Source organism: Chiloscyllium punctatum, chromosome 18, assembly GCF_047496795.1.
Source record: "Chiloscyllium punctatum isolate Juve2018m chromosome 18, sChiPun1.3, whole genome shotgun sequence".
NCBI classification, from domain to species: domain Eukaryota; kingdom Metazoa; phylum Chordata; class Chondrichthyes; order Orectolobiformes; family Hemiscylliidae; genus Chiloscyllium; species Chiloscyllium punctatum.
The window spans coordinates 90878525-90894087 of NC_092756.1; the positions used below are offsets into that span (position 1 = coordinate 90878525).

At 43.2% G+C, this 15563-nt stretch overlaps 1 protein-coding gene across 2 annotated transcripts in view; it reads right to left on the bottom strand.

The window, feature by feature from the left end:
* The window catches only part of LOC140489319 (protein kinase C and casein kinase substrate in neurons protein 3), a 70467-nt gene that overhangs the window by 54534 nt on the left and 370 nt on the right, over positions 1 to 15563 (bottom strand). The window lies entirely within an intron of this gene.

Genomic DNA, 15563 nt, shown 5'->3' on the forward strand with positions numbered 1-15563 from the left:
TGTTCCAGATTGTTAGCCTGGGCCTCTAAATAGATTGCTAGTCTACTCAGCTTACATTTAATTCCAGATCCATAGCAATGTGTTTGATGCTTAACTGTTCACTGGGCAATTAGGGATAGGCAGTAGGTGCTGGTATAGCCAGTGACTTGCACATCTTGTGAATGAATTGTTTTAGAAAAAAGCAGATAGCACTCATGTCTTGATATTAAAAACTTTTGGGTTCAAGGCTTACTCATGGAATTGGAGTGCATATTGTAACTGACACTCCCACTGCAGTACAAAGGGCTGTGCTGTTTTGGGTACCTTGTTTTTGATGAAACATTAAACCAAGACCACACCTACCCTCCCTAGCAGGTGGAAATTATCTTGCAGTGATATTTGAAGAGCGATCCTAATGCTCTGGCTAATATTTATCCCTTAAAAACCATTACCAAAAATATTTTGTGGATGACACCAAAATTGGTGGTATAGTAGACAGTGAAAATTACAATGAGATCTTGACCACTTGGGACAATGGGCTGAGGAGTGATAAATAGAGTTTAATTTGGATAAATGCAAGATGTTGCATTTTGGTAAAACATGAGGCAGCACGGTGGCTCGGTGGTTAGCACTGCTGCCTCACAGTTACCAGGGACCTGGGTTCGATTCCAGCCAGTTTGCACATTCTCAAAAAAAGTATCTGTGTGGGTTACCTCTTGGACTGTGGGAGGAAACCAGAGTACCCAAGATATACAAGTTAGGTGAATTGGCCATGCTAAAATTGCCCATAGTGTTCAGGGATGTGTAGGTTAGGTGTAGTAGTCAGGGGAAATGTAAAAGTAATAGGTTAGGAGAGTAGGACTGGATGGGATACTCTTCGGAGGGTTGGTGTGGATTTGTTGGGCCAAAATGGCCTGTTTCCACACTATAGGGATTCACTCTATTAAACAATTACTAAATTGGAGATGGTTCAGAATAGACTTACCAGGATTTGCCAGGAATGGAGGGTTTGAGTTATACGGATAGGCTGGGACATTTTTCACTGGAGCGTAGGTGGTTAAGAGCTGACCTTGTGGAGGGTTATAAAATCATGAGAGGCATAGATAAGGTGAATGGCAAGGGTCTTCTTCCTATGATGGGTGGGAAAAAGTGGGTGGGGGTTCAAAACAAGGGGGCAACATTTTAAAGTCAGGAGGAGAAAGATTTAAAAAGAACAAGTTTTTCACAGAGTGGTTTGTGTGAGGAATGAACTGCCAGAGGTGGCGGTGGGTGCAGGTACAGTTACAATATTTAAAAGACATTTGTAGAAGTACATGAATAGGAAAGGTTTGGAGGGATATGGGCCAAATGCAAGCAGGTGGGACTAGTTTTGTTTGGGAATATGGTCGGCATGGACTAGTTGGACTGAAGGGTCTGTATCCACGCTGTTTGACTCTATCCATTGATGTGGGATTTTGGTAGACGCGTCTCCGCTACAGTGATGTCACATCAGAAGAGGCGATCATTGGCACATGCTCCCTGTAAGCCAGACTGACAGAATTGTGCATTCAATCCATGAAAACGGACATGGCCTCAGGCATATCCAGTGACAGGGTCCTCACGCAATGTTAATAACCGATCCCTGAGCATTGTGTTCAACACTTTTGTAATACCAGCTACAAACGCCTCTTTACAAGATTGTACGTGTGTGGATTTGACACCAGATTGTGATTGGTTTTATTTGTTACTCCTGAGCAAAGCAGGAGGTGCTCTGATCAACTTGGTCTGTCACTACCATGGCCCATCAGTTGGCCTAATGATGAAAAGTTTTGCCAACAAAAAAAAAACGCAGCCACGATCTTCAAGGCAACCCCGACAAGTCGAACAAGATTCTGCAATCTCTCGAACTGTATAAAGCTAATATGGTCCAAGAACAGGCACTTGATTTGAAATAATCACTAAGTGGTTCAGGAATGCTCAGGAACTTTCCATCTGGTGCCCAGGACAGCACTGGATGGTCACGATGTCGGGAAGCTGCTGTTGTAACACTTCTCAACAATCTGCCCGCTGGATGCTGAATGAATTCTATTGTGACGTGGACACTTGTGACTGTCTGGCAAGTACTCCAATCCTCCCCAGACCTTCCTGAGCTTGGAAAGGCAATGCACCAGAACCGCTGAGCTACTGGGGCCACTGCACAACGTGTGTTTTCTATTGGACTCTATTGCATCCAACTGGATCCAGTTAGAACATCTAGAAAATGATACTGATTGAAAACAGACACTCAAAGCCACAAGAATACTTCCTGAGCCAACGCAGACAAAGCAAGGCTTCAAGTTACATTGAACACGAGTTGCTCCCACCAAACAAAAAAAAAAATCCTTTCTCACTCCTGATGCAAATATTAGGATGTAAAATAACAACAACTTACAGCAATATTTATGTGGCGCCACTGATGTAAGAAAAATTCCCCATGTGCTTCACAGTAGGGCGATAAAACAACATTGCATCAGCTGCATGTGGGGACATTAGATGGGATAAACAGGGTTAACGGTTTGAGTCTGGTATGATTCTTTTTCAGTTCTGAAAAGGTCATACCATTCTTGAAACATTAACTCTGATTTTCTCTCCACAGACATTGTCAGATCTGCAGAATTTCTCTAGCATTCTGGTTGTTTCAGATTTCCAGCATTTTGCTTTTGTTCGGAGACATTAGCTGTACAAAGGAGACCAAAGAGTCGGTCATAGAGGTGGAATTTGTTTTTGCTTTATTCTTTCATGAAATAGGGGTACAACTGACCAACATCCCGAACTGCCCTTGACCTCCAGTGGCGAGGCCATTTCAGAGGGCAGTTTCAGAGTCAACATTGCTGCCATTCTGAAGTACTATAGACTGTGCAGGGAGTGAAATATTGCTCCTGTAAACTCAGTTCTCTCTAGGCCACAATAACCATAGGTGCCTCTGACCGGTCCTGGGAAACACTTCTTCATAGTTGATGTGATCTGTCCAAGTGATTCCTGGGTCTGACAATAGGCAGCACACATGGCACCTTTACTGTTCTCTTCCATGTCTCGCTGGCATTGATTGCAGTTCGTATTTAATCACAAATGTCATGGCTGTGTTAACAGTTTTGGATGCCCAGACTGTTTGGAGATACTGGTGCTTCTTAGCCAGTTCTTATATGGACATCCATCTCTACATCATCAGCCCAGAGATTGTGCTTCTTTGAAATTATCAACATCCTCAATACTTTGTTGTTCAATGATTATGGGGGGGGGGGGTCTTATTCCTGCCAAGCCATTCATATCTTTGGTTTTCTTACAGCTGATGAGACCACCAACCTTGGGAGTGCCACTCTGGAGACTGGCAACTGGGTCTTGAAACGCTTGCGATTCTTTGGCAGCAATGCACTGTCGTCGGCACCACACAAATGTGCCAATTGCTGGTATTACTACAGGATGTACCCACCATCACCTTTGTGATGAAATCACTAAGCTAAAGCAAAGGCAATAATCCTGTGGTGATATTGAATGTAGTGCCCATGCTGGAGAGGAGATCGATCAGGACCAAATGGCAGTGCAGGCTTGAGGGGCTGAATTGCCCACTCCTGTTCCTAGTTCCTATGTTCTTACGGTCTTGGTGCAGCAACTGGATTACAGTCTAAGACATTGGAAACATTAATATTCCACTGTTAGACACCATTATGTCTATAGTGAGGGATCAGGGAGAGTACTGATGGCTGCTATTGAAAGCTGACATGAAATCAACAAATTTAACAAGCAGTGGCTTCAGAGACTTTGGCTTCTGCTTTTTGATGTTCCTCAGTCTGAAGATCTGCCCAGAGCATGATTCACCATCCTGGCAAATGCTCAGCACCATTACTGAGATTAGTTTCATATTCTAGACCTCCGATCATTTAAACCCATCTCTCCAGAGATTCCATCCTCGAGATTATTAGATGAGTGACATTACCATCACTGCAACATGATTTAAGGAGTGTCTTTAAAGAAGGCAAGAAAGAAGTTTGGGATGGAAATTCAGGAGCATCAGTCACCACGGCCCTCAGCTTAACAAACAACAGTGGAGTGATCAAACGGGGGGTGCAAAAGTGGCCAGAATGAAAGGATGGCAGATAAAAAGAAAATACAGATCAGTTAGGCCATTTAGCAAATCTTCACGACATCCAAGTATTTATTTGATAATAGTGGTCTTGCCTCTTCTGTTCGACCTGAATGCCTTTTAGATTAGATTAGATTGAATTTCCTACAGCATGGAAACAGGCCATTTGGCCCAACAAGTCCATGCTGACCCTCTGAGGAGTAACCCACCCAGACCCATTCCCCTACCCTATTGCTTTACATCTACCCCTGACTAATGCACCTAATACTATGGGCACTTCAGCATGGCCAATTCACCTAACCTGCATATCTTTGGACTGTGGGAAGAAACCGGAGCACCCGGAGGAAACCTTTGCAGACACAGGGAGGATATGCAAACTCCACACATTCAGTGGCCCAAGGCAGGAATTGAACTTGGATCCCTGGCACCGTGAGGCAGCAGTGCTAACCACTGAGCCACCCCACGGCATATTTTTAATATATTAATTCTTTCTTATGTGCAAAATGTCCTGATATCAAACTGAAATATGCCATTTATTAGTTGTCTCCATGGTCTGATCCTGTTATTTAGTCTCTGAACTGCTCACCTATATTTGTCTTGTTTGTGACCCTAGTGACCAGAACCAAAACGCAAGATTAGATATCCAGTCTGACCAGAAATTTATTTTAGTTGGTTAATGAGGGCACTATGTTGTCATATTCCCAAGCTATTAGTTCTTCTCCAATGTCCATTGGCAGTCTGGGCTTATTATGTTTCTCAACTCCATTCTCCCCATAAACATTGATCCCCTTACGAATCAAGAACCAATCTATCTCTATCCTAAATATACTCAATGACTTGGCCTCCATAACCCTCTGTGGCAATGAGTTCCACAGATAAACCACCCTCTGGCTGCAGAAATTCCTCCTCATCGCAGTCCTAAAACTTTAGATCTTGAAGATTGATTGATTCAGTACTACACCAAATTTGTTCACTAAGGCAAAAGGAAAGTCGGGTAGGATTTGAATTCATGCACTAGCTTGTTAGTTAGGTGGAGTAATGTAATCATTACACAAATTAACTTGCAACTGAGTCAAAGACTGTAGGTTCAAGCCCAAGTCTAGAAATGTAAGTCAACTTCCAGCACTGAGGGAGTGCTGTGCTGTCAGAGGTGCCATCTTTTGGGTGAAATGATAAACCTATTTGCCTTCCCCCGCCAAGGGGCATTGTTTCAAAATAAAGAGCAGGCAAGTTCTCCTCCGTGATCTGGACAACACTCCTCTCTCAAACAATATCTGGTCATTTATCACATTGCTCTCGGAGGAGTCTTGCTGGGTGAAACTCGACTACCCTGAAGACTACACAAGCTGTGAAAGAGACCGCTACACTGAAGTAGTCATTTGTGAGCTGTAAATTGCTTTGGGACATGAAAAGTCTTCTAAGACACTCGACAGGTACAAATCATTCTTTACGAGTTTGATTAAAACCATAACATTGAATGTAATGAGTAAAAAGTTGCATTTGAGTGTAATCATTTTTGGCTAGCAACAGGGAATTGACAATAAATAAGAGCTAGTTATTGCAATAACTAGACAAAGGGAATACCCCACCTCCTACCACCACAATCCACTCTGGTCTACAATGGACTCATCTGGGAGCAGAAATCCTGGAAAAGTGCCAAGTATGGGTTAACAGAGCTCCACTGCATCACAGGGCTTAAGGGAAGAGAGTTTTTAGTGTTTACACCTGTCACAGCTTTTTTTTTGTGCTTACGTGAAGTCATTGGAAAACAACTGGCATCTAGAAACCATAAAAGCGAGGGAAGTAGGACAAGTTGTAACAGGTTTTTAGGGCTTGCTTTTTTCTGATTGCCACAAAGCGGCTTCTAGGAAACACTTCTCTCATATTCTGTTTCCATTAGTAAATGGTGTTTCGTAAATAGATTGGTCTGCTGCCAGGATTGGGGAACTGAATTTTTTTTTTGTTTGAGCAGTGAGAACCAGCTCAGAAACATTGGTCTTTCCAAAGCCAGTTCCTTCATAGAGTCATAGAGGTGTACAGCATGGAAACAGACTCTGTGGACCAACTCCATGTCCACTAGTTATCCTAACCCATTTGCCAGCATTTGGCCCATATCCCTCTAAACCCTTCCTATTCGTATACCCATCCAGATGCCTTTTAAATGTTGCAATTGTATCAGCCTCCACCACTTCCTCTGGTAGCTCATTCCATACACAAACCACCCTCTGTGTGAAAAAGTTGCCCCGTAGGTCAATGAATAGAAGAGCCTTGGGAAAGGTTGATGGGCAGAGAGATCTAGGAGCGCAGGTTCATTGTACCCTGAAGGTTGCTGCACGGGTGGATAGTGTGGTCAAGAAGGCATATAGTATGCTTGCCTTCATCGGACGAGGTATTGAGTAGAAGAGCTGGCAAGTCATGTTAAAATTGTACAAGACATTGGTTTGGCCGCATTTAGAATACTGTGTACAATTCTGGTCACCACATTACCAAAAGGATGTGGACGCTTTGGAGAGGATGCAGAGAAGATTTATGAGGATGTTGCCTGGTATTGAAGGTGCTAGATATGAAGAAAGGTTGAGTAGGTGAGGTTTATTTTCATTCGAAAAAAGGAGATTGAGGGGGGACCTGATTGAGGTTTACAAAATCATGAAGGGTATAGACAGGGTTGATAGAGATAAGCTTTTTTCCAGGGTGAAGGATTGAATAACGAGAGGTCACTCTTTCAAGGTGAGAGGTGGAAAGTTTAAGGGGGATACACGCGGCAGGTACTTCACACAGAGGGTGGTGGGCGTTTGGAACGCGTTGCCAGCAGAGGTGGTCGAAGCAGGCACAGTAGATTAATTTAAGAGGTGTCTGGATAAATGCACGAGTAGGTGGGGAGTAGAGGAATACCAATGCTTAGGAATTGACCAACAGGTTTAAACAGTTGATTTGGATCGGCTCTGGCTTGGAGGGCCGAAAATGACCTTTTCACGGTTACTATTACCCATTCTGAGAAAAAGTCACCGGACCCAAAACGTTAACTCCAGTCTTTCTTCACAGATTTGCTGAGCTTTTCCAGCAACTTCTGTTTTTGGTACTATAACTGTAACTAACTTATATTCCGATCTGATTGCTGATGTTACATTCCAGCAGCTGCTATTATTGGATTTGAACCCACATCCCCAGAGCATTATCCCCTGGATTACTAGTTCTGTGCCATTATCATCACACCACTATAATGGGTGAAAATTACTCAAGGTAGGAAACATGGCAGCTTGTTAGATCCCAGAAACTGCAATATAATAAAGAAGATCATCATTTTTTTCTGGATATAGTGATAAGTAATTGGCCTAGAGATCAGGGAGAATGTCTCTGCAGCTCTTCAAAACAGTGCAGCAGAACATTTCTGTTCACCCTGGAGATTAGATGGGACATTAATTGAACATTTCATGAGTGCTGGGAGTAGGTTAATTCTGTGCTGCATCGAAATCATGTCACACAAGATGGCTGGGATAGGAAGGCCCACAATCTCACACAGCCTTAAACTTTCCTTCCTTCAATATTCAATAATTCCATAGTTTCCACTCCAATTAAATCTAGCCAGAAGTCTATTCCAAGTGCTTGCCATTCTTCCCCTGAAGACCTTCCTGACATCAATCCTGTGCACAATACTTGGCAGCTCCCAAGTCCGGTGTCAGAATCAATGCATAGGCTGATTTAACACTGCTGAGGTCAGAAGTCACATGACACCAGATTATAGTCCAATAGGTTTATTTGGAATCACGAGCTTTCGAAACACTGCTCTTTTGCTAAGTGACAAAGCAGCAGCACCCTGAAAGCTTGTGATTTCAAGTAAACCTATTGGACTATAACCTGGCGTCTTGTGACTTTGAAGTTGTCCATCCCCAACAAACACTGGCACCTCCACATCACTGCTGAGGTTACAGGCAGAGAAGCCAGTTGATTGACAATCACTTAAAACCTGGCTTTAATTTGAACAAACACAGCAACACAATACCATCATGTATTGCAATGACATACTAGACGTACTTTTTATTTTATTGAAAGTTTCTGAACCTAGCAACTGTGAGGCAACCCTCTGAGTTTGAACTGATCTTAGACGGATTTTCTCCCATCTTGCTGTTAGCTTCTTTTTGCTCAATGTCTCTATGCTATTGCACTGAGCTCACTGCTCTGATTTCACATCAATGTTGTATAAATCACATATTTATTTTCATCACAATGATTTTGCTTCCTGTTTATACCAATTGTACTCCAATCAGATTAGATTCCCTACAGTATAGAAACAGGCCCTTCAGTCCAACAAGTCCACACTGACCCACTGAAGAATAACTCACCCAAACCCAGTCCCCTTCCCTATCCCTGACTAATGCACCTAACACTGTGGGCAATTTAGCATGGCCAATTCTCCTGACCTGCACATCTTTAGATTGTGGGAGGAAACCAGAGCACCCAGAGGAAACCCACGCAGATACAGGGAGAATATGCAAACTCCACATACACAGTCGCCCAAGGTGGGAATCGAACCCAGGTCCCTGGTGCTGTGAGGCAGCTCTGCTAACCACTGAGCCACCATGCCGCCCATCCTTTGGATTTTACACTTCTTTTTCCAGTAATGTGATACAGATGTGGTCTGATCTCACCAATTTGTGTTGGTCTCATTGATTACTTTGTTCTGATATTTAGGGGCTCAGTTACTGGTAATCTAAGGGCCTAGACCCATAATCTCCAGACATGAATTCCAATTCTACCATGACTGGGCAGGGAGGGGGATTCAAATTAATTTAAATAAATCTGGAATTAAAAGTTATTATTAAAAGACTCAAACAATTTAACTGTATATTTAATTCATGAGATATAGGTAATGCTTGCAGGCCAACATTTATTGCCCATCTTTAATTGTCCTTGAGAAGGCAGTGGTGGACTACTGCAGTCCTTGGATTCTGGGGACATCCACATTGCTCTGGTTTAATTCCCTTCTTTCGGGTTTTGTCGTGGTTTGACACAACCGAGTGGCTTGCGAGGCTACTTAAGAGCCAAACCTATTACTGTGGATTTCAATTCACATCTGAAGGATGTTAGCAAACCAGATTAATTTTTATGACAGTAGACATGGTCACCATTAGCTTTCAGTTCCAGATTTTGTCGAATTTACACTTCACTATCTGCCACAGTGGAATTTGAACCCACATCCCCAAAGCATCGATTTGGAGGCTCTGGATTATCAGCCCAGGAACATTACCACTATCACCCCACAAAGGCTCTAAGTGCTAGGGTATTTGAGAGGGAAAGCTAAATACCCAATTATTTCAAAGCTGCCTCTGCGTAGGCAAAGATGCTTTTTACAGCCACTAAACACTCACTGCACAGGCTCATACATAAACCATTAAAGGTCATTCACCCAAACCATTGCCCAATTTTATTTGGGATTTTAATTCACTGAGGACCTTTTGCTTTAATTTTCTGTTCCTCTTCCAGCCTTCAAATCCAGCCCTGTAATGAGAAGCTGCATATTTACCACAGCCCTGGATAGTTTAATTTTTCTTTGCTCTATCCATCCCACCAATGCCAATAAAAATTTGCATTACAGCCAAGTCGGCTTTCATGAAGTTTTTCCCCTTTCTCTTTCCTTGTGGCTGTAGTGCTATTAATCAGTTCAGTGTTGGGGTTAGAAATTAAACCTTGGAGGAGATTGCTGGGTTAATTTTTGGCCCGAATTCTAAAACACAAACTCTCGAGGCCGAGATGAAGAACTGCCTTCAAAAGTTTCCAACAACTGCTGCTGCATTTAATTTTTCCCAGTTTTTTCCCCCCCCCCCCACAAGGCTTGATATCACATGGTGAGCCTCAACCACACTGTCCAAATTTATCACGTCATCCAGTGCAAAATCTAATTCAGGCAGAAAGGGAGCAATTTAATCTTGGCTTTAAAACTGACAACGTAGACCAAGGGGTTGTGTGAGGTTTGGAGAATGACTAATTTTTCTTTGTTGCCAATGTAAAGGAGCTGGTTCCATGCTGGCGTACATCTCTAAGGGAGATTGACAGCCTTCCTATTGACAAGCCAAGTTGGTCAGTGTCTTAAGCAACAGATGCCTACACTATTACCAAATGTCATCACAGCATGATGTGACCCTTTTTAAAATGGATTTCTGGGATGTTACCAATGAAGCCAACATTTATTGCCCATCACCAACTACCCTTGAGAAGGTGGTGGTGAACCACCATCTTGAACCATTGCAGCCCTTATGGTAGAGATGCAGCTGCAGTGCTGTTAGGAAGGCAGTTCCAGGATCTTGACACCTGCCAACAGTGACAGAACGACGATATATTTCCAAGTCATAATTGAGTGCGCCTTGGAAAGGAACTTACAAGTGGTATTTCCATGTCTCTGCTACCCTTGTCCTTCTAGATGGTAAAGGTCTTGCTTTGGGAGGTGCGGTCAGAGGAACCTTGGCAATAAAAAATAAAACTGCAGTGCATCTTGTAGGTGGCACAAGAGTTGGGGGTGACTGTTGAAGGTGATGGATGGGGTGCCAATGTAGTGGAGCACTTTGTCCTGAAGGATGTTGAGTTTCCTGAGTGTTGTGGAGCTGCATCTTCCAAGCAAGTGGGGAGCATTCATCACTCTGCTGATTTGTAGCATTAGGATAGTGGCATTGGGGAGACAGGAGATAAGTGATTTGATGCAGAATTCCAAGCCTTTGTCCTGTTTCTGTCGCCACTGTATTTATTTCTTACCCTATGACCTCACACTGGCACCTGACATTCATCAACACCGACAGTCTGATATCCTCAAACATTGTGGTCATGCTTTTGCCTCTCTTCTTAGGACTCTTGCTCCCTCCTGGATCCCCCACCTTTGTACCAATCACAGGAGCAAAGGCAGGAGGAACATTGCCTCTCCAGCTTCTGCAAACACTACTTTGAAACAAGCTACCCAAAGATCTAACTTTCAAGTCCCTCATTCCTGATATGGAAGTGGCTGGCCTCTTCATTTAACTCCTCCCTGCCAGCAATCCAAAAGTACCCTCTTCATATGATCCTTGTTTGAGCCTAAAAGCCTCTACGTCAACATGCCTTCATTGACCACACAAGATTGACATATTGGCCAAGCTTGACCCTATCTTTACCACCCAGTGTTGACACTGTCTCAGGATTACAGTCTGGGTGGGGAGACTGGCACGTCCTCGAGAATGATGGGAGTTGTCAGTTGTTTACCAAGGTAAAGGTCAAAGGTACTGCCTCCTCCCCTGACATCCAGAGATTCCCAAACGTAAACCTGACAAATGCGGAGTTCCAACACATGAACCCTTCAGAAGATGTTTAAGAGAACTTCCAATTACCACTTGCATTTCAGGGCCCATGGACAACAACTGGGGAGAAATCAGAGGGTCAGAAACTGAGGGGGGTGGGGGGTGCAGGGAAAGGAGTGTTTATGTTCTGATTTGTTAGGTTCTTGTTGGACACCTTAGATGGAAAGTATATGCCTGGATAGTGCCAAAAGGTGGAGACTGAAAGTGCTGACTTTGTCCATGTCACCATTATGCAGGTTTTTGATAATTCAATGGCCATTCTCCCAGTGCGATTCTGGATGGTGAGTGGCAACAAGATATTTGACTATGAACAACATTGAAGATAAACAACTCAGCAATGATGTACTTTTCAACAGGAAGACCATTAATATCCTTCGCAAATTAGGATCAATGAACCTTCTTCCCCTTCCTGCTCCCCACACCCTCCATAAGCTATAGCACTCTTGCCTCAGAGCCCAAACATTGAGAGTTTAAGAAATACTCTGGAAACTTGAATCAGTGGTGATCCTCCAGTGAAGCCTTACATGGAGAACATAAGGGGTGCTGCCTTTTGAATGAGACCTTACACCTAGCCTCTTTGCTTTCCCAGGCAGTCTTAAGAGGTACTATTCAAGAGGGCGTGAAGAGTTCTCCCCTCTGTCCTGGTCAGCATACACCTCTCAAACAACATCACAAAACAGATATTCCACTGCTATTCATAGGAGCTTACTTTACACACATGGAGGATAGCCTTTTTTGCATCATACTCATGGTTACACTCCAAAAAGGGATGACTCAAATTAAAGAAATATACTGCAGATGCTGGAAATGTGAAGCCAACACAAAATGCTAGAAAAACTCAAGCAGGTCTGGCAGCACCGGCAGAGAGAGAAACAAAGTTAACATTGCGAGTCCAACGTGACCCTTCTTCAGAACCTCTCTTCACAGATGCTGCAAGACCTGCTGAGTTTCTCCAACATTCTCTGAGTTTGTTTTGAAAATGGACTGTATTGAGTATGGACACTTTGGGGGCATCTTCAGTTTGTAAAAGCCATTATAAAGCAATGCAAGTCTTGAGATCAAGTAAAATAGCACAGCCTAGAATGTAAACCTGGCACTCTGGCTGAGTTCTACACCATGTGATGCTTGTACCCAATGAGTCACTGGGGAAAATTCCAGTGTTACAATAGATCGGTTGTCTTGCAATGTCAGTTTTGTTGGTTTATAAGTCTCTGGGAGCAAAAGGGACTAAAGGAAGTCTGGAGGTGGGAAAAAGCCATTTTGCCTATTCCGTAACTGACCCAGAAGAGGTCCCTCTGCTTTTTACCATCCTTTGATGGCGAGACACTGTTGTCTTTTGTCAATATTTATAAGTACTTGGTTACAGTGTGAGTAGCGTGTGTGAGCACGCTAATGTGAAGTAGGTTTGAAGCCTGCAGAGAAATGGGAAAAGTTCAGAGAGTGAACTTCTGACAGTGACAGTAAGATGCCCTAAGGCAGATGCTATAAATATGGTGGTGGTGGTGGTAACCAAAATGAAAGGGCACACTTAATTCGGTGCTTTCATTATTACCGAAGTTATGATTTCAACTCAGCATCAAGTGTCTGGAATTATTTGACTGAATTTCATCCTGTGATAGTACTTAACTAGCTTCAGACATATTTGGAACACAAATACCTGGCAGACGCAGATGTGAGAGTGCATGTATACACAATAGACACTGCACACATACACACACAGTACACTCACAAAGGCAGATAATTAAGGTGCCATTTGGCTTACTGTATTAACAGATATTTATTGCATACCACTATCTCTTACTATGCATACTATCACTTTGGACTTTGATTGTTAAATTCCCCTAGTTTACATCCCTCCATGACTTGACCTCCTTCCCATTTCGAACTTCCCAGCCCTACACCTCCTGACACCATTGCTGTCCTCCATCTCTGATCTCTTGCCCACTCTGATTTCTCTCACTCCATCGTTGATGATCATATCACCATCTGTCAAAAACATAAGCTCTGGAATTCCCTCCCTAAACTTCCTTATCTCTATCTCCCACTTTAAAATCACTCCATAAAACTATCCTATTTGCTTTCTTCCTTCTGTGGTTTTAGTTCTAATTGCATCCTTTCAATGGGACGTTTTAAATTCATTGAAGGCGCAACATCAATGCAAGTTGTTGCAGATCCAGTGCAAGAAATTCTTTTGTTGGTCAAACCTAATGCTTCTTGAAGGGAGGTTTTGACGTCTTTGAGTGTTACCTCTGCAAGCCTTGTGTTCATTAAAACGTGGTTACATTGATGGTATCACTGGGTGGTGACATCTGTAGGAAACGTGTCTCAGGAAATTATAGGGACGCCACCCTGTGATATTTTTGTCCATTAAAATAAATCGATGAATAAATCCACATTTAGGAGATGCAGTACTGCCACTGAGAGTGCAGGCTTGCAGAGTCACCCAGAAAACATATCACTGAGAGACAGGAGAGTGTCAAGAGTTTTTGCAATCCCCTCTCCCCAGTCTGAGTGAGTATGGGTGAAGAGGGGGAATGAGGTGTAAGAGGACGATGCAAAGGTGGGACAGATGGGCTTTGCCACACCAGCCAGTTCACTAAAGGCTCACTTAATGGTGTGCTGGACATCTATACTGGCCCTGAGCAACTTTTATGAGGTCACAGGTATTTTTGTTTTAATTCATTCTCAGCATCCCAGCATTGCTGGCAATACATTGGTGTTCCCTAGTCAGCACTTGAGAAGACAGTGGTGACTCACTTTCCTGAGCCACTACAGTCCACATGTTGCAGGGACACCCACAGTTAGGGAGAGAGTTCCAGGATTTTGAATCCCGTGACAGTGAAGGAAAGGCTAGATCATTCCAAGTCAGGATGATGTGTGGCTTGGAGGGGAAATTTGCATCTGTTGTCCAGCGATACTATCAAAGTGTCCAATTTTAATGAACACAGCTAGCAAGACTTTAACTTCCAGATGGCATTGGTCATAGGTTTGGAATAAGTTTGGGTGAAATACTGCAACACATCTTTCAGACAGTATACACTGCTGCCACCAGGTCAGGGTGCCCATCTCACAGGCTGCTTTGCCCTGGATTAAACCATGCAATTGGCAGACTTAAGTGATCCAAGATAGGACGTTAACCCTGTCACCCTTGGGAATGGGTGAAGAAAATTCACCAAAGGGTGAACTATTCAGTTGGAAAAAGCACAAGGATGCATTCAGAGGATTATGTTTAACTGTGATGTCCTTCATGGATAGTGTTGAATCTGACCACTCAGGGTTGCATGTGGGGAACAGCCATTGGACGTTGAACCAGAACCCAACAGGGAACAAGATAGGAAAATATGATGCTGAAATGCTAACACAGCAGATATCTCAGCCAACTCATTGTTAAACTTAACATAATGTTGACCAGAAGCAGAAGGATTTATTTGTTGATAATTACTGTACACAAAGAGCAGTTTGCTGAAACTTCCCCTTCATTTCAAATAATTTTCAAGTGAATAAAAGCTCTAGAGCTTTAGACAGTGGCACCAGGCTGACTAGCTTTTGTTTCCCAGCCAACACAGATACAAAAGGACCAAATGGCCTCAGTTTATGCCATATACTTTTCAGTGTTTTAGCACTCTATTACTCAACATAACACTTGGTAACCAGGGTATCCAATTGCTCCAGCAAGGAGCCCGCACCAATAGGACGGGGTAAATGCCCTCTTCCTGCCCGGGAAACTACCCCGGCCATTCCTGGAAGCAACCGGCAAAACTTCAAATGCATTTTATTGCGTTAAAACACAAAGAGTGAGTGTCCCTTTAAGAAACAGCCCAGTGCGCGGAAAAAAGGAGTCCGTTTATTTTCCAATGCCCCCGCCACAAAAGTGCTTCCAAGATTTACAAGACGCTACACAATGCTTGGGAAAATAGGAAAGTATTCCCAACAGATCTGGTTGGCTTGCAGCCCCTGAAGCTCTCGACAAAGACTGTAAATTGATAGCTGAACCATATGTTAAGTAGAGGAATTGCTGCCAGTCTCCAGCTCAACATTGCCACAGATAAAATCCGTGTATTTATAACTCTACAGCACTCTCGGACACTAACACACACAAACAAACAAACAACAAGCGAGAACTAAATAGGGCTGGTCTCTTAGGAAGACCCGGTTAAAACTCAGTT